The 19,233-nt window shown below is 40.1% G+C and overlaps 1 protein-coding gene across 4 annotated transcripts in view; it reads left to right on the top strand.

Annotated features, from left to right (window-relative positions):
- RNF150 (ring finger protein 150) overlaps positions 1-19,233 on the top strand; it is a 135,116-nt gene that overhangs the window by 88,393 nt on the left and 27,490 nt on the right. The gene's annotated exons all lie outside the window — the stretch shown is intronic.

Raw genomic sequence — 19,233 nt, 5'->3', positions numbered from 1 at the left:
TGAAAAGGGGGGGGGGGGGGGGGGGGGGAGAGTGGGTGGGGGAAAATAGTGTGAAGTATGTAAGAGTTCATCTCAGCTGACTTTACTGCTCTGATTTTTTCAGCTCTCCAGAGCATATGACAGATGACAACCTAAGGATCTTTTTCAACAATAATGTGTCAGAGAAATCTGCGGTGCCTAATTTTTAGTAGTGAGTTTTGCAAAATGTTAACATTTTTGGAAATCTCAGTGCAGGTGGAATTTCCTGCTCTACATATGATATGAGTGTAAGCTGGACTCGGCTAAGATCTGAACTTGAAGGAGCTCTGGCTACACCAGCTTCAGAGGGTGGATTGAAGATGTGAGGAAACCATTGCAATATTCTTTGGGTCAGGCTCAGCTGGGATTGAATAATATGGTTAAAAAAGGTAGTTTTCTGAGAAAGTAGCATCTAGATATTCTGAAGGTATAGTGACACTGGCAGATGAAAAGTAGTTATTGGAATTTATTCTTTTATAGCATCCATTGTCATTTATCTCTCTCAAGCAGTTACTAATTTCTGCAGTAAATAATGTGCACTGTCTTTGCCAGTAAAGTTTATCTCTTCATAAATACTTCCCATTTTTCAACTTAGACAAGCTTTTATGCTCCATTCATCCATTCAGCATGTTCCATCTTATCCCACCGCATCTGGCCTCAGAAATCCCATTAGTACTATCTCTGTAGCTGGAGGGAGATCCATAAATAATTCTACTGTGCACATGAGCAGGACTTCTAGTGTGAAAAACCACAAACTTTCCCCCAAGGTGTCATATCACCTGCAAAATCCACAGAGTTTGGCACACTGTACAACAGTGTGGGCAGTCTAGACAATATCAGTAGCTCCTTTTCTGCCTCTCATTTTGTTCTTTCCATAAAACCCTGCCAACGTACAGCTCATCGTGACTGTTAGGACCCTTTCAAATCTCTTCTGATAGCTCTTCATTAAATCTATTAATATAACTTTTCAGGTAATTATTTTGATCTGTGTATGTCTAAAATATCTTTCTGAAGTATAGTCAGCCTTTGGAAGAGGATGAAAGTGCATTATAAGAATCTGATCCACTGTTGTCTTGTAACCATTTGACTGTTCCTCCTTGCTATGAATAGTAGGGTTTTATAGGTGGAATATAAAGGGGGAGGAAAACGTGGAAAAACTCCCTAGATACTAGTTAATGCAGCAAGTTATTAACACTTGCATTAGCAAGTCCTAATACTGTGCCAGAGAATACTGATGGGACCTAGTTAAAGACTGAGCAGATTGGGTCCCATGTGCCTGGCATGTGACATAAGTCCTGGTGGTTCTACTAAAATCTTGTGGGGATATTGTACTAAATAATTGTCATGGACCAAAACTTCCAATGAGCTGAGTTCCTAGATTGTTTTGGGACCAACACTGATGCCAACATAGCACTGATGGTTTGAAAGAGTCACCAAGTGAAACATAGCTGGTATTAAAAATGTTCTCTGGATTATCATAATACACCTATGAGACTCCTGTCAGACTCTAAAGAGACAGAGAAGTTTTTCTGTTATAAAACTGTTCCTTCTTTCCATATGTTGAGAAGTGAAACTGAAAGTGTTTCTGCAGAGAAAATTGCAAAAAGGGATGTACAAAACTGCTGTGAATCAAGGGGGAAATTTAAATTCTAATTTATTTGTTTGTTTTCTGTTTCACATCTGCATCCATTGACACTGTGTACAGAGCAAGGATGAAGACATCAGATCAATAAGGTCCCTTGTCCCCACTGAGCTGTGATATGGCTGTCAGAGTGCATGGTAAGCACTCACAGCAGTCTGGACTAACCTAGGGTCCCAAAAAGACTGCAGATGCCATGAAGATTGCTTAATATTTAAGTTTAGGACGAGATATAGTGTTGACTTTCAGTAGTGGAAGCTCCATTTTTTAACACTTCCTGTACATTTGAAGTCTGTGACAGTCCGTGGCTTGCCTCTGTCTGTCTCAAATTATGTTCCTGCCTCTATGTTGCTTTTATGTTGTGTAACTGCCTTGGAAGCCCAGTCCAGAAGCCAACCAATTTCTTCCTGGTGGTTTTGTTTCATTTGGATCAATTTTCTGATCCAGAAGTTGTTGTGCCAATATAATAGGAAGAAAGAAATGTGGAGCACAAGAGAAGAGACGGACATAGAAGCCAGCTTTCACCACACTATTCCCAAAAGCAAGCACACTATCTCCATCAAAACTGGACCCTGCACAGCTGTCTATTTTGCTCAAAAATCATAATGAACAACTAGGCAAAGAAAGGATGAAGCTTCAAATCTCATTTGAATGCTCATATCTGAGTATATAAGCATTTTATTAATGTTCAGTGAATGCAAGAGACATAAGGGATTTATTGTCTGTGACAATGAAACTAAGGAAGGAAAAATGCTCCTGTAAAAACTGTAGGTATTTGGCTTGCTTGAGAAGGTTTTGGTAGCAGGGTGGCTTCTATCAGAAGCTGCTAGAGACTTCCTAGTTGTCCAGTGGAGCCAGTGCCAGCTAGCTCTAGGATGCTGGAGCAGCCTGTATTTTCAGGACTGCACCCTGTGAAGGGACCCATGCTGGTGCAGTTAGTGAAGAACCATGCCTGTGGAAAGGGCTTACGTTAGAGAAGTTTAGAGGCCTGTCTCCTGTGGGAGTGTTCCCATGTTGAAGCAGGGGAAGAGTACGAGGAGTCCTCCCACTGACAAGGAAGGAGTGACAGAGGAAATGTGATGAACTGACCACAACCCCCACTCCCCTGTGCTGCTAGGGGGAAAACAGGCAGTGAATTTGGGAGTGAAGTTAAGTCCAGAAAGAAGGGAGGAGTTGAAGGAAGATGTTTTAAGATTTCTTTCTCCTTATCCTACTCTGATTTGATTGGTAATAAATTAGATTAATTATTTTTCCCCCAAGTCAAGTCCCTTTTGTGCCTGATGGTAATTGGTGAGTGACCTCTCACTATCCTCAGCTCGACCCACTTGCCTTTTGTTGTATTTTCTCTGCCCTGCCCAGATGAGGAGGAGGGAGATAGAGTAACTTTGGTCAGCTCCTGGTGTGCTTTGGTCAGGGTCCAGGTACCACACTGTGTTGGTGCACAAGTGTGTCCTTAGATGTATCATTCCCAATTGCTCTGAATCTGCATTGCGCGTGTGCAGGGGAAAAGGGGACCTGAGGACTGGCACCAATGGTAACATAGTTTGTATCTTTCTCTGTATTCACTGTCTTTAGCAAGTATCTGGGTAAAACACTGAACAAGAAAGCTTTTAAAGCAAAATTGACAATGTAGAGCAAAATACAAATCTGAACTGCAGAGACCAGATGACTTCATACTAGCTAATCTTTTTTATTTATACATGACAATAAAAGCCTTTCCTTGCAAGAGATGTTCAGTTCAATTCAGTTCAATTGCATGCAATTGACTTGATTATTTACACTTGAACTGTCTGTGGAGTTTTTATTCTCATCAGTTTTTATGCAAAAGCCTCCACTGAAATCATCAGGAAGTGCTGTTGAAGATACAATGTACTACTGTGATTCTGAAACTTTTTCTTATCAATTCAGAAACAAAACCAAATGGGAGACACAAAGATCCAGCTTGGATCAGCACCTGAAAATAAGAAATAAGAAGTATGGCAGAGCAGTGGTTCTACAGTAAGGCAGGCAGAAGAAGGGGAGGATTCCAGTGTGCCTCTGGTTGCTGCTGTCAGTTCAGATAGGCAAGGCAAAAGTAGTGCTCACCTATACTGTGCAGACCTCAGAGAGCCTTGCTGGGGTCAGGCTGTGCTGAATCAGTCAGTGCATACACAGATATGGGCCCACTTCCAGAAGCCTCAAAGAGCAGATCACAGCAAGCAAACAGGTCCTGTAAATTTAGTGGGAAAAGAAGGACAATGAAAAGGCAGCTGTCCTCTTGGAGGCTCTGCTAATAAAATATTTCCAGTCATTGGTACATAATGTTTTTCACCTTATTCATCCAGGCTGTGAGACTGTGAACGTGCAAGAGAATCATTTGCTCAGGGACGCTGACTGGTTTCTCAGAAGAATTTAAAGGATCATATGCATGCTTACACCTGTAGCTCTTGTGTTGTAACCAGCAATTCTCTGATTTCTCAAAAAACATGAGTGAGTTGCATTTAGAAGAGATCAAGTGAAAGGGAGCGGGGAGTGTGCATGTAACTATGTGATAGTTTTTTGTATGGCAGAAAAACAATCTTGCAGGAGATGTTTGGCCTGCAAGAAGCATCCAGAACTACTGTGGTCTAAATTTTCTCCAGTCTGCTGTAGGGGCAACAGCTCAAACTTTCACATACAGTCTCTAACACACCACGATTTCAGCCAAAAAAAAAATTTAAAAAAAATCAGTGGTATTTGCTCATAAAATATTAGTGAAATCCTACTCATTTTTTCATCACTTTCCTCCAACCCCTGCAGAAATTAGGGTGCTTCAGGGATCCTCCAGGGTTGCAACAGTAACCAGGCCACTTCACCTAGAAATAAGAGTACTTATTAAATTCTTAATACCTGGACATTCTGGATGTTCTGGATGTGGGCAATTCTAAGTGAAGATAGTGCTTGAAACTGATGCTTTGAGACTGATAGACCAGATGGAGAAACTGGCTTATGAGTGTTTATAGAAAATGGGAATGATTGGGAGAGAAGAAGGTAACAGGTCAAGCCCAATATCCAAGAGCAAATATCCAGCTTCTGGCATGCATGTTAGAGGATTTTCTCCTGCCTGAGAGCTGGGAATGGGAGGGGTGCCTTAGCCCTCCCATTTAGGGGTGCTGAAAATAGGACCCACATGGGTATATTCTTGCCCAGCTAGATGTCATCTTTGCCACTCCAGTGGCAAGGCTGGAGAAAATATATCCTGGGGATAAATAAATATATCCTGGGGAATATACTCAGGCTGTACTCAGCACAGTGCACACTAGCATCAGAGTTGCATTAATGAATATCCACCCAAACTGGCTTTTTATTGTGACTGTTTTTTGCAAGTACCAATACATTTGACTGTTCTTTTCATTGTAACTCATGTTAACATATCTGAAGCACTCAGGGAGTAGGCAAGAACATAGGCTCTGTTGGGTGGCAATAATTAAGCCATGAATTAATATACACAATGTGCAAAACAACTTACCTGGAGATCTCTGTGAACTTTTTGTCTATTTTCCACTTTCTATGTAGCATAGTGCTATAAGACAATGAAAAAAATGCTCATACAGGACAAGTGCACAGAAAATGTATAGAAGAAGGGTGCTTCTGGCAAAGTCAGAATATGAAAAGCATTTAGCTGAAATAGCTTTACTAAATTTATTAAATTGTAGCATCTCAGTGGGGGGAAAAATCACACAAAGGGGGTTTAAAATCTGCCAGTTCCTTGCACAGGTAATTAAATAACACAATGTTATTATAAAAGGGTTTTCAGCTGCTATGGTTTCTTTGGGAGACAGCCCCCAAATGTGGTGTGTCATGTATACATGAGAAACCTGACTTCAGATTTTGCCCCCAAGTGCTCAGGATATTGAATTCAACTAAGGTGTTGCTAAACTTCATTACTTCCCTGTAATTGCATTTTTAAAAGGCACCAGCAAATTATCTTTCTGCGCATGAATACCTGTCAATCTGTAAGACCAAAATAGCCTTAAAGAAGGACTTTTAGAAAAATGACCCTCTACCAACCTATTATTGGAGATGGAACATGCTTCCAGCTGTGGAGAAGCCTGCAGCCTAAGAGCGCACTTTGGAGGAAAGCTTTGGGAGAAAGGTTGTGGTTTAGTTGTTCACCCTCAAAAGTTAAACTACTATAAATGTATATTCCACAGGGCAGAAACAATTACATGTGTTTGCAGTAATTCCTTCTGTCTCTTTTCTATTCCTGAATTAATCCTTCAGTTTTTGCTTGATTGTGACTGAAAGATACAAGACCACTTCCCTTGTAAAAACTTAAAATTTACTATAAAGTGGTACTCAGCTTCTAAAAGCCCTTTTTCCAGACTAGATATAAAATATACCAATATTTTAATCTTGTGTTTTCTAAAGGCTCCTGGGGTCTAACTTGTTTTGGAACTGCCTGGGAACCTCCTGGACAAGACCACTTTTCAGTGAGAGGAGTGGAAAGTGAAGAAACTTGAATAAAAAAGGAATGGCAACAGGGGTTAAAACCGAACTTAATCCCACAGAGTTTTGACTCTAACTTTACAGTAGTATAATAAAGAGAAATAAAAATGAACAGTGCAAATGCATTTACGTTTTTTGAAATTACATGGTTGGTTTCCAGGTGGTTAAAGTGGTTTTGTTACTTTTATTTTTCTAGGGAGGTATCATTATGTAGGGTAAAAACTCTTTCTTCTCCCTCTCCAAGGAGTGTTAATGCTCAGAACACAAAAGAAGGAGAAACAGGACTATATAATAACTTTAAAAATTAAGAGACAAAGGTTCTGTATGCAGAGAAAAGTGGTTTCAAGTTATTCTGTTTCAATTTGAGTTTCACATGTAGAGTGTTAGGGAGGTCTTGATGCTAGTGGTGGTGGCCAAGTGACCTAATGAACATATTTTCAAGTAAAATTCCAGATGCAGTTTGTTGAAACTTAAATTGACCTTTCCCATCCACTGCTCTAAGAAGAAACTCAGAAAATTGATGTCTTGGGTTTGGCCTTTGTCGTGTTCCCATGAGCATTTCAGCAAGCATCCCTGATAAAAGCTGGGCTTTGGAGGGGATTTTCTGATGCCAGAAGTTGTTCAGTTGAAATTACACTTGGACTGGAGGCTTATTTGGAAGGAAATGCTAAATGTCCCTAGATTTATATACCCTAATACCAGTTTCTGTTGATGTCCCTGCAGGATTTCCTACCAGCCAGACCCAAGGCTCCAAGGGCACTTTGCAAATGAGAAATTATCCTCAGATTCCCTTTAGCCAGATTTAGTGGCCTCTAGGTGAGATTGAGTTCCCTCTTCAGTGTTGGTTTCTCTGCTTATTGTCCTGGTTTTCCCTCTTTCGGTTTTATCACACCCAGCATTTTGCAATCCTGTAAATGGAACTCACTTTTTTGTCACGTTACTTGTGTGAACCATGAACAAAGAAGCAAAAGGAGTAGGTAAATGAGGAGGGAACATGTGTGCACTCTTTAGGCTGGAGAGACAAAACTCTTGGTTTCAGACCTCAGTTCAAAAAAAATGTGCTATGTTCTTTTTAATACGGGCTCATTTGGGACAGAAAGGAAGGCAGGCAGGAAGGAGACACAGGTTCAGGAGGAGACTCACATTAAATTAATTTGAACTCTTTAAGTTAATATTGTCAATGTGGTTTCAGTTGTTGTAAAGGCAGATTTTTTTTTTCTTCTTTACATGAAGCTATTTTCATAAATTTTTTCAGACAATATTTCAGTGTAGCAGGCCAGGCCTGGCATTTCAGATTTATTTTTAATGGGAAAAAAAAATGTTGAGCTATTGCTTGATTGTCAGAGGAATGTTCCAGTTAAAAGGAGATTGGCATCAACTGATTTAAATTTTCCAAAATAAACATACAAGATAAACAGCTGACCTCTTCCTTTATGAGAGCTTTTCTTTATTGTTGTTCTGTACTCATGTGTTCTCTGTGAGTGCATTGAATGTGCCTTAATGTACTCAGACAAGCTTGTTAGAATTTTATTTGGTAGACTAGCCCTACCACAAGACACAAGTAACATTTTGGACATCTCTGTTCCAAACAAACAGTGGTTCTGCACACCTCCTAGTCATATTTTAATCCTCATCTTATGTGCTCGTGATGCAGTTTATATGTGTTCAGTTTTCTTTCCTGTGGAATGCTTTTGATTAGATAAAAAATGTTGCTTAATCCTCTAAGTAAACCATGAAAGCAACCTAAAGAGGATACAAAAGACATTAAAAAGGTTTACTTTTCCAAAAGGAAAGGTTTTGCTATAATCTTTTCATTTGGGGTTTTTTTATTATTTCTAAACTAATGAAAAGAGACATGTTTCTCATAAAAACAACTATACATGGACCAATTAAATTGGGCAGTTTTGCTTAACTTTTCAGGAGGTCCTTGCAGAGTTGTTCCTGATGGAAACTATGGGCTCTTTCAGACTGCAGAAATCTACTTTAATTTTCCTGCTAGTACTCTGTCCCATTTATATGAGGTCTATAGAGCCTATCAGCTGACAATGTCATCTCCAACCTGCCAATCCATAAATGCCAGCAGCAGTCTGAGTAATTTGCACCCTCTGCAAAAGGCTGACCCACAGACCTAGTGGCATAAAAAGACCTTCCCAGTACACAGACTATCCAAATAGTGCGAAGTTACAAACTTTTAGGTGTAAACGTTCACATTTTGCTGTTATGGGTCTTGATCAGATTTCCTTCTCAGTCAGAAAACTGGCCACAGCTGTAAATACATTACTGATAGTGAAACTAGTGAGGTGGCTGCAGGGAAGATCGGATCTGTGATAAAGCTGTTCAAAAGCTGCATGATTACACTGGAATATGAAATGTGTTGCAAGGTTTGATAGACTTGTGATAGGCTTTTAAGGAAAGGAGAGTTAGCAGCTGAACTCATCTGTCAGTGTAGGATGTTGAAAAAAAAATTAAATCTCTGTGGTCTGGTGTTGCATGGAGGGCTCTTTTGAAAACTGGGTATTACGACTTTTAGCTGCCGCCCATCTGCAGTTCTGCACTGGCACAGAGATGAATGAAGTGGTTGGGGAGCTGGTGCAGTGAATGATGCTAATTGCTAGCAAATCTGAAAGGGATTGTGTTGTGCAGCCATTACTATTGTGGAGAGTAGACTCAGCTACCCAGGACATCCCTTCCAGAGCAGGTCTCTTACAGCTTCCACTTTAAGCGCAGAGTAATACTCCCTGTGTTAAAGGTACTGTTACACTGAACTGGTTTCTACACTTGTCTGCCCTTTTTCCTGCTGTTGTTTTGAAACATCATCACGTAAGGCTCCAGAGGAAAAAAAATCTGAGAATAGTGAAGTATTTGAGGTTAATTAGTCTAAATAAGACATTTTTGAAAACTCCAGAAGTTGGTAGTACCTCATCATAAGTGTTGCCAGTGGTCAGTAAACGTCAGAGCTGTCCTTTCTCTGTGTGTATGAGGGAGGACCAGATACAAGAATTTACCAAGAGTGTATCTGAAAAGGGGGCCCAGAAATTACGTGTGCACTGTTTTCAATTCGGATTAAAACCTCTTTCTGTAAGGATTCTGTGAAAGTGGATGTTAAAGAAAGCTTCCTTGCAGAATTTTTAATTAGGGACTTCAGAAGAGGAAGTGTATGGATACTGTAAGAAGCCCATAGGGAGGAGATTTAAACTGGTAGAATGCTTTGAAAGCAACTGCAATTTATTTTTTAAATCTACTGTGTTTCTCATAAAATTAAGAGGTGACACTTCAGCTTGTCATGTTATTTTCCTTCATTGCTAACAGACATAAACACAGCAGAAATTGTTTCTTCTGTTTGGAAAAAGGGATGTTCTTATGTAATTGATCATCCTATAATCTGTTTGCCTATGTACCCATCCTGGAAGAGAAGAAATAGTGAAATAGTGAACAGCTATAGGGTGTATCTGTAGTGATCTGTTCAGGTTCATGTTCTTACTTTGTTTCAATATATGCATCAGCCCTGTCCACAGAATGTTTACTATTGCTGGTGCCACACCATCAAGAAAGACTACATCTACAACCCGATGGAATTTGAGAGACTGAAAAGCATGTTCTTTGCTTTTAAACTGGGATTTTTTACAGAGTCATTGAGAAATTGGTGGGGCTCCATGATTTTGGGATTTTTTTTCTGTTGTTACACATTTGTCTACAGCTGAATTGCACTTATTTTTTATCTCTTGAGCTGCAGTAAGTAGATAAGCTATGTCCTGTGACAAAACTAACTCAGATGTCCAAATCAAATCAGGTTAGACAGTCTTGTAAAGTTAAAAAATATATTTTCTCTGAGTTGTGCTGTTTCTGTCAAGTATTCTCTGTTTTTATGAACTTGCAAGAATTAATCTTTAGCCTAAGCAGTGTACTTTGGTCCAGTGTCTCCCAGGTTTTTGGTGACAGGTACCTGACAGTCCTGTGAGCATGTGGCAGGAGACTGGAAATGGTCAATTTCTGCAAGTCCACATGCTTGAGCTGGTGGGAGGGACACTAATTTCACTGTGAGGTGTCAGAGGGTAAAAAGAAAAAGGTGTGACATAAAATGGTAGGGTCTCCGCATGTATCTGTTGTTTGTGGGCAACCCTTGGGTAGCATGGAGGATGGGGAAGGGTGTGTGGATAGATGACCATGGAATGCTGTCCTAATCTGCTCTGACTTGTCAGGCACAGTGGTCCTACAGCTGTGCCCTGCTTCAGGCACTGGAGCTGCTGCTGCAACAGAGCATTCTCAGGCATGTTGCTTCCTTATACTGAACAAAAAGGAAGACTGTTTTTCCCTTAAAGTAAAAGTTAAACTTCAAAGCTGGTAACTGTTAAAAGTTGTATTTTGCTAGTGACGGCAGTAAAAATTACTTACCTGATATGCAGATTCCTCCACCACGTCTGTAGGGTTTTCTTTTCTGACTGCATTACTGTGTATATTTTTTTTAATATCTAATGAGAAAGACATCCCTGGGTGAAATTTTTATTATGGGCATTTCTAATGGAATTGAATTTCAGTCAAGGTTCACTGTCCCCAACATGCATGACAAGGAGGAAGTTCCCACCAACATGCACAAAATTCAAAATTAAAGCCCACAAAGTTCTGGGCTAACAACTTGCCCCTTTATCCTGGAAATGATCTTGGCATCTCAGGTGGAGCCTAGTGTTAGCAGCATTGGATAGGAAGGCATGATCATGTGTGAGAGAGGGAGAGGAGATAATCACATTCCTTATTCAAGTAATTCCACCACTGTTGAGCTCTTCTGCCCCCTCCTTGTGCATTTGCTCATTAAATCCTCTAATAGATGCACAGGTATTTTTGTGACATCTTTGCTCAAGGATGTTTGGTGTAACTGCTCTTGAGAGTTCAGTATCTGATTGCTCAGTACTGTGCTTTGCTGGTGACCTGAGAGTTTATGCAGTAGAAGGTATTTAAAGAGACAGATTGGAAAATCATGCACACACTGCCATGACAGACAAACTCAGGCAGACTGTGAGCTTTTCCAGCCCCCTCATTCAAAAATAAACAGGAGGTGTCTTTGAGGCAAGGTGCTGTTCTCTGTTATAGCTGCGTGCATACTTGTAATTGTGGAAGCAGTTCATCGTGATCAGGCAGAAATATGGAGGGTTTTGTTTGTCACAGCAGTCTTATGTTTTACATCAAGTTCTCAGCATTAATTTCTCCTCTGTGGATTTTCACTGAATAGTAGCCACCTTGCACATGACCTGAAGAAGGAGTGAGAAGTTTCTAACATCCTATAAAAAGCTGCAAGTCCACTTCCATGTCCTAGCCTCATCCTGTGCCTATGGTATGTTGCTCTTCCAAGCACCAAATGCTTTCTTGCATTTCCCTGCAGTCCTGAGGAGAAGCAATGTCAGCTGGCTTTTTGCAGCTGCTTTCTGCCATGGAGTTTCCCAAGGAGAGGTCACAGCTCTGCAGCATGATCAGACCAAAGAAAAAGGTTTTGGAAACTACTATCTTACATTGAGTCTTCTGGATTAATATTGTATCCAGCTGGGATACCACTGCAGCATGATTGCTCTGAGGGATTTGTGCGGTGTTGGCCGGTTCATCTCTAAATCACCCCTTTAAAGAATGTTCTTCCTGATGTTCCTTAGAAACACAAGAACTGAAATTTCTCTCATCATAACACTCTTTCTCATTCAATCCAGTATTTGAGTGAGGCTGTTATTTCCTTCTTTCAGGCTTGCTGGAAGCAGAGCACACTGCTGAATAGGGTTTTTAAAATATAGATAAGGAAGTTCAGTCACAGTAGCAGTCCTCAGGATAGCCCATGGAAGCTAAGATGCACAGGATTAAACTGTGGGATTATACTGCTTGGATGTAAAAGTCTCTTTATTCTGCCAGCCTGCCAATAAGCTATGTGTTGTACACCACACACTAGTACATACAGCATTTAGGGTCTGCTTTTGTCTCACACCTGCTGTCCCTTCAGAGTTTTGAATGGCTGGCAGTGTGAATAAAGGTGTTTGCTCACTGCTCAAAGGGTGTTTATCTCTCCACGTTTCACCTTGGCTACTGGGATAATCCTTGCAAGATCCCTTACACACCATTAAAAACACATGACAAAGCATGTTTTTTTCTGTAACTTTAACCCTTCATGCTCATTATTTTGCAATAACACCAAGGAATGCTGGTCATTCAGCAGCTAAGAAAACCAATAGTTCCCGTACCACACCTCATGCAGGGACAGTTTGCAGGTGTTGAAAACTGGTAATATATTACCAATGGCAGCTAAGGTACTTGAAAATCACAACTGTCATGTACTTGAAGCCCTGTGCTTCAGTGGTTTTTTAATCTTTTCCCTTCTTATGAGAGATGTCATTTTCTGCTTTTCAATTAAGGACATGAATAATTTTGCATGTTCTAAATAATAATAATAATTTGTACCAGTTGGTACTTTGAGTGTAATACCTCCACATTTACTTACGGAACTTCCCACGGGATCAGAAGAACATGGTGTGCTGACCAGAGGTGCACCTGGTGCAGTGTTTGGACACAGTGTTTGAGGATAACCAGTGGTGAACAGTAAAGGAGGGTGTGCAACAGCATCCCATTGTCCCTCTCTCCTTCTAGACAGTGGGATGGCCTGGAAAGAGAAAGGAAAAGCAGCTTTGCAAAGGTTTAAGAGGCTGGACACCCTGTTGTGAAGAAAGTAGAGTGGTTTTTGTCTGTCAGTGAAACAAGATGAGAGTGTGGGACTGAGGTATGGGGTCAAAGATGGAATAAAACACTTTGTAGTGAATAAAATCTAATTGGTGACGTCCCTGTCTATGGCATGGGGTTGGAACTAGATGATCTCTAACGTTCCTTTCAACCCAAGTCTTTCTGTGATTCTATGAAGACAGATGTGCAGTTAACTGTGAAGGACCTTGAATGTGGGAATGAGCTGATCCAAGAGCATAAAGTGCAAGAGACAGTATGATGACTCCATTGACTGTTCTGGTGATCTTTGTGACCAAATTTTGACTTAGTTTCCAGTGAGAAAAAGGAAAGTCTAGTCATGTGAAAAGAAAATTATATTGCAGTATGTAGGCCAAAGAAGGAGTTTCCCTGCTGGTCCCAGGAACATGATGAGCATGACCCATTAAGAGTAAGAACAAAGAGGAAATTAAACTGAAAGCAAAAATATTTTATTTTCTTGTGTCATACCTGGCAGAGGCATGTTTGCGGTATAACAGAGAGGTTTGGCAGCTGATTAAAAGTTCCCAAAATGTCAATTAGTCTCTCATAGAGAAGAGACTGATTTCCAAAGTGTTGACTACTAAAATAATGTTAATATGTGCTGTGAATTTCAAAGGCTGAGTGTTCTGATTCCTGGGTAAAATCCCAAGGATTTAGTATATGCTCATTAAAGATAGATGTACCTATATATACAATGGGAAAAAAGAAGTTTTACTTTTCTAGCCAGTTGGGCCCAACTACTTCCATACAATAACATCTGGTATGTGTTCTGCCCCTTTTTTTGCTCAGTCTTTTGCAAATGTATTTGCTGTCTGCTCCCAGTGTTATTTACCCTTATTTGGACAATTTTTTTTTGCTTTCTTTTGGAGAAAGCATTTGGGTGCTGATACTTTCTGCAGTCTCTCTGAAAATGAGTTTATTGGTCTTGCCAAAGCCCAAAAAGTCTTCTCAGGTAATTGATGTTGAAGTTTATTGCTTAAGTACAACGTTCCAAATTTAGGTTTCAGAAAATTAGTTATATTACTAATAAATTTTCAATTTTGATGCTCGGCTTGAGGTACTGGGGTGTGATTTCCAGATGATGATGATGATAGTAGCGCTTCATACTGCAGGATGTTTAAAGACAAAGAACCAAGTGTTTGGATGTTTTTCTTTAAGAGATGCTGTATTTTCTCCCAAATCACATACCCTAGAAAAAGATTAAGGGAAGAAATTTTGTTTCCCTTTTATTCAGTAGTAAGGAAAAAAACAAAAACCAAGTTTACTTTGGGAGAGCCTCCAGTGTTTTACATCATATCCAGACCCATCTGTCAAATCTCTCAATCACTTAGGGGTTTGGCGCAGGTAAACATATTTTTGAGGTGTCCTCTGGAATTAATCTTGCCAGGTCATGGCATGTTGTTCTTTCCCTGTGTGCTGGTGTCTGGGTATTCTTTGCAAAATGTTTCAGACATCATCTGCTTTACCTCCTGGAAGAAGCTCTGTTGCTATTAGTACATTATTAGTACATTCACAGAGCTCTGGCTTGTTATTTACAAAAATGACTCTAACCTTTCCTTCCAAAAGCAGTTACCACACAAGTACTTGTTCCCCTTGCTGCTCAGATAAATCTCCCTCTGATTCTAGGGAACAGCAATAAAATATTTCCCAGTGCTCTGTTCTCAGTTGTAGCCAAACTCCTTCATCTGTTTTATTAGCCTCTGTGTACAGGAGGACTGCATTACTAGCAAGGGGTTTTATAACCCTTTCTCCTCCAACATATTCTCACTGTTTCTTTTGCATTAGAGATTTTATTGGCATTTTTTTACATGTATTTTATTTTATGTTATGTTAGTGCAGTTATGGCCCATTCTGTAGTGTTACAATTCTCAAGATGATATGGAAGGAATTTGAGACTTATAAAATGATCCAAGGATAACTGTGAGATCAATTAACTTGAGAATAGTTTTAACAATCAGTAGTAATTTTAAAAGAAGGGGTCTTAGTGATAAATTTAATTGGTATTGTTGTGAAATGATTTGCCATTTGAGGTAATAATTTCATAAGATGCTTTTCCTCTTAGACTAGAAACAGCCAAGTGATGCAATGGCAAGGCCACAGTAGGAGGTAACAATAAACTCTGTAATGGTAAAGTGCTTTCTTAGACAGACAAAGAAAAATAGAGGACTCTAGATATGTCTCATAAATCAAATGTGATGAATTGTATCCTGGTTGTTCTTATACTGGAAATAAAATCTGACTAGCACTGTTTGCATTGGCATTCTTCCGTGGCTTCAAGCTGAGCAGAATGTGTTTTGATAAAGATCGCATATCAATGCCTCTAGTGACTCTGGATATATTTTCTGATCAGATCCTCAAATCTCTAGGAGATGGCCACATTTCTGGTTTCTTACGAAGCAAAATCCTTCTAGACATATCTGAATGTTTTCTCAGAAGAAGTGAGCCCTAGACTGGAATAAGGTTCATGGTAATGCATGCATTTTAGATACTTGTCTTGATCTGGGAGCATAACTACCACCAGGGATTTCATGGTTTTGTTTAAATCTGTCTTCACAAACTGAAGAGTTCTGGAATAAGGTATATTTCACTACAGCGAGGATGTGAAATGAGTAGTAGTACTTCTCTGCTTGCTCTCAAATGTGTGTAATAGCAGAGAGTTACCCAAAGGTCTGGAGAAGGAAAAAAGTGCCATCTTAGACAAACCTTATATATATATATTTAATGCCAAGAAGCTTTTGTTGTTAACATTTTAGTGTGGTCTCATTTTTCTGCTGATTTCCTGGATGTAAATTGCTTATTGACATTTGAGCCCAGTTATGGGCTTTTACAGCTTGGTGAGCCTGGGGGAAAACTCAGCTTCTGAGGCAAGCTGGAACAATTTTAGGAGAACCCCATGGCACTGTCTGTGTCCTGGGGACATCAAAGGACAGTATGGGATGTGGCCTCCTGGGGAGGAGCACAGTGGTGATCAGGAGTGAGGCCTCCATGAGTGCAAAGTCCGCCAGAGTTTCTCCAATGCAAAGTTCACCAGCTTGTTTCTCACCCTTGAGTGGGTCATTGCAAGTATATCTCAGCTGGTGCCCATGCCTGCATACTTGGCAGAGGAATGGGTTTGTAAATGCACTTTTCATTTGCTGTTCAATGCTTAGCTCCCTTCCAAGCTTCTTGCAAGCAGTATCAAATTCTTAGAAACCCATTGTCTGACCTCTTTCTTTTGGAATATTTATTAGTGTACAACAGCTACAGACTTACACCAATGGTCATGAATAGCAGCAGCAGTAGGTAACTGTTACTACTGTGCAATCTTACTGTTTTCAATACACCAGAGTAATTAGCTATTTTCATCCTTATTTGATTGCACTAATATTCAAATGTAAGCATCACTTCATTACTTTTCAAGAAGCAAGAGCTGTACACCTTTGTGTAGGCCACTTCCAAATCTACGTGGTGATATTCTTCCCATGCTAGTGTAATTGATTTAAAACAATATTGGCTAGAGAAGGAGTTTGGTTAATTTCACCTCTCAAACGAATGTGTGTCAGGAAATACAAGTGAGTGGAAAAAGTCTGTCTGGACAGGCAGCATGCTGTAGTGTATTATGTTTCCCTGACATGAGAGGAATGTGGCAGGGAGGTCTACGGTTCCCTGCTGTAGGCACTAACACTGGCTGAAAAGCAGCTTGAGATGTGCCTTTTGCTTCATTAAGCAAAAGGCTTTCTCCCCATGGCAAGAAGTGCTGTAAAGCACAGTGGAAGTATTATAGTGTGTGTAGTTAAGACAGGGTTGCCAATTTCACGTATCTAAAATCACAAGTCAGATATTCCAGCATAAAATCTGTCTAGAAAATAGAGATTTAATTTTTAAAACACTTTGTTTCCTTTTTGCCTCTTAAGCTTCATTTATTTTTAAGTGAAAGCTGAGATCTTCACTGAAAGTTGGGATCCTCGTCTGACTTCAGGGCTTTAAGAAAAACAGCAAATTACAAAAAACTTGCAAAAGAGCCATAGAGATTGTTAACAGTGAGTCAGGCATCTCCTGTAGAAGCTGTGTGATTGTATAAACTCTGTCATTGTAAATAGGATCTGAAAGGCAGGGATGCAAAACGCAGGCTAAGCTCCTGGCACTTGCAATGTAGTTGAGGTTTGCTTACCTTTAACAAATAACAGTAACTGTGGTGGCTTGTGTTATTGAGCAGCCAGCCAAAAAAAACCAACAAAACAAACCAGCACAGTCTGGCAAGCCTGTTTTGTGTGGGGGAGCCACGGTGAGGCAGTTTGAAGACCTTGCAGCCAGAGTTACCTACAGCTGATCTGTGTCTGGTGTAACTTGTGCAGCCTCCCAGAGTTTACTCCTGTGTGTGTTGGGGTCAGTAGCAGGATTCCTGTTTACAGGAGCCAGCAGATAATGTGGAGGGATGCATTAATTTCCTTCTGTTGCCTACAGCTTCCAAAGAAATGGCAGTGCTTCCCTGAAAGGGAAGGTGTAAGAATGGTGATATCCAAGTTGTTCTCCCCACTCTGCTGAAGCTGTAGCTTTAGGATTCTCAACTGCCACACTGGTAGCAAGCAAGGAAGTTGGAGTGCTTCTGTTTCTAGGCACTATCATGGTGCTGGAAAATCAATGCCAGAACACAGGCATAGGCATTTTTAGGATCATTCCTTGTTCCTGTACTTCAGTTCCAAAGAAGACTACAAAAGCCCACACTTTGCAAAGACTAAGATCCAAGAATTTGAGCAGTTGTATAGGATTTGTAAAGTAAAACTCAAGTTTGCTGGTTTGGAGAGTGTGTGATGCTGTACCCCCATCAGATACTAGGTATGTGAGCTGCAAATCTGGTCCTGTTCTATCTGCCTGTCTTGAACTCGTGAACTTTGGATTTTTTTTTCTGCTGTGCAACCCTGGAAGAAACAACAATTCTTAAAATAACATTTCAGCATTATTAAACACTGCTTGTCGGATGCTCTGACATTTGGTGTTGGCAGCTCTGCCTGCCTCTTCAGCATGCATTCGGCTGTCACTATTCAGGCAGTCCTTTTCTTCTGCTCAGCTAGTTCAGATGTAAAAAACCTTGTCTCTCAAGAGTGCTCCAAGTGGCTGTTCAACATGGCTAAACCTCAGGAGCTCTGTCTTGCAAATATAAGCTTGCTCTTAAGCATAATTTTCACTGTTTTTGAGTAGAGGAATGATAAATAATCCAGTGGTCTGAAACCACATTATTCTGACTCAGGGAGCTGTTACCACTAAAGGTGATGCTTTCGGTGTTGGAGGAGTATGAAATGCTCTCATGTACTCTAGGATCTAGCAGCTCACATGAAGGTTCAACATCATGTTAAGACCACTGAATCTGCAGGATGTGTCATTCAACTTGTAAATACTTCCTCCACCTTTGGTGGAAACATTTATAGTCAGAAGCAGTGTCTTGAAATGCTTACTACTGTCATATTGAAAGGGAGAAAAAAAGATAGAGATATAAAGATGTTCTGTGCGTTAATAATTTATCTTGCAATCAAGAAAATATAAAAGCAATCCAGGGTGAAAGCTGGGAAGAATTGCAAAGGAAAACACTGACTCTTTCATTTTGAATGATGCAGACCCTATTCAAGCTTTCTCTGCAGAACATGAGGTCTAATCCCAGCACAAGTAAACACATGTGGGGGTTTTAACATTTAAATTTTTTTAAAATCATGCTGCTCTTGAGAGGTGATTAACTGAGCTCACTTAGCTGCAAGTGAATAATTAAACTGTGAGGAGTTATTATTTTTCTGGCTCCTTTGTCGTGTTTCTTACTTATGAATTCTTAGATATTCAACTTCTAGACTTTTTAGTATCAATCAGGCTCTGCTTCTATTGTCTGAAAAATAAAATATGTAAAGGGAAAACTGCCACAGATTTAAATACATTGTATTGTTACAGAATAAATACCATCTTTGTAATTAAACCACTTGAAAATATGAACCATCAAATTTTTCTCTCAGGGACTCAGCCACCTATGAGAGTTTTGTGCCTTTGAAAATCTCTCTAGTGTGCTTTGCACAACTGACAACTGGGATTCAAGGAGCTCCAGGGGGAAAACTGCCGCCCCTCACTCTCAACATCAGCTAGCCGGAGAAGAGAAGCGGCAGAGCTTCTCCTGATTGTTCTTCAAAGAAAATTAGTTTTCAGTTGTTTAAAATCTGTTGGCTTTATTTGCTACTAAATATACACATGATAAGTGCTGTGGGATCAAAACAAAAACAAGTTGCTCTTCCAACGATGTAATTTGCAGTTTGGCAGAAGTCAACAATACAACTCTCAGTGTATTTGGGGTCATGGTGCATTAAGGTAGATCCCATTGGCCTGGATCAAGAACCTGCAAGGTATCTTCAAACAGAGAAAAGGGTGAATTT

The sequence above is a fragment of the Pyrgilauda ruficollis genome, unplaced genomic scaffold (assembly GCF_017590135.1).
Source record: "Pyrgilauda ruficollis isolate IOZ18807 unplaced genomic scaffold, ASM1759013v1 scaffold154, whole genome shotgun sequence".
NCBI lineage: Eukaryota > Metazoa > Chordata > Aves > Passeriformes > Passeridae > Pyrgilauda > Pyrgilauda ruficollis.
The sequence above is the reverse complement of the archived record's forward strand: the minus strand, read 5'-3'. Positions and strand labels throughout refer to the sequence as shown.